We start from the raw sequence: 989 nt of genomic DNA on the forward strand, positions 1-989 counted from the left end.
GATGTATGTATTGATGTATTGATGTATGTATTGATGTATTGATGTATTGATGTATTGATGTATGTATTGATGTATTGATTCAAATTCAAATTCAAAAATACTTTATTAATCCCAGAGGGAAATTATTTGTTGTTGTAACTCGTTATCCTCATTTCATTAAGAGATGTTATAGATACTGATGGCTGTAGACAAGGAAGGATCTCTTGTAAAGGTCCATCCCACAGTGGATCCTAAGAAAATGGCTGCAGATGCCGTCTGATCCATCCATCCAGACTCGGCTGGCCTCTCGGTTCCCCCGGGCTGTAGGACCACCCAAATGCTGAGCAGAACTCCTCCCAGAGCGATGGCCACTCCTCCCAGCAGTCTGCCGAGCTCCTGGTCGCTGCAGACAGCCAACTGTAGGTGCCGAGGGAAGATCCTGTCCTTCCACTGTCATGAGCCGTGTTTCCTGCTAGTTCCAGGATCTCAGTGGTCAGGCACTCGAGCACAGCTGGCAGGTAGATGAGAATGCGGCCACAGAACATCCTTTCAATTCACTTGTAATTTGGGGCTGTAGTTGAGATATTATTTGAGTTTTTGAGATGTTAATCAGCTGCTGTTGGTTGTAGAAAACTGCCTTGTTGCCATGGTTACGCATCATAACAAATGTCCAAAACTAAAAGTTTTAGTAAAAATCCTTCCAGCTGCACCGCATCTGATACCAGAGGAAACAACCATTTAAAAAATGTGATTTACATCCAGAAAAAGAAGAATTAAAGTTTCCAAAAGCAAAATCTCAGAATGAAAGTAACAGAGCTGCTCCAACATGCAGCCACCTTGAGCAGCGCAATTCTAGAACGATGATTGTTTGTATTATATTGTTTGTATATTGATGTATTGATGTATGTATTGATGTATGTATTGATGTATTGATGTATGTATTGATGTATGTATTGATGTATGTATTGATGTATGTATTGATGTATGTATTGATGTATGTATTGATGTAT

The 989-nt window shown here is 40.1% G+C and overlaps 1 protein-coding gene across 1 annotated transcript in view; it reads right to left on the reverse strand.

The window, feature by feature from the left end:
- phka2 (phosphorylase kinase, alpha 2 (liver)) overlaps nt 1-989 on the reverse strand; it is a 26,722-nt gene that overhangs the window by 16,702 nt on the left and 9,031 nt on the right. The window lies entirely within an intron of this gene.

This window comes from Nematolebias whitei, chromosome 2 (assembly GCF_014905685.2).
Source record: "Nematolebias whitei isolate Nwh7 chromosome 2, NemWhi1, whole genome shotgun sequence".
NCBI classification, from domain to species: domain Eukaryota; kingdom Metazoa; phylum Chordata; class Actinopteri; order Cyprinodontiformes; family Rivulidae; genus Nematolebias; species Nematolebias whitei.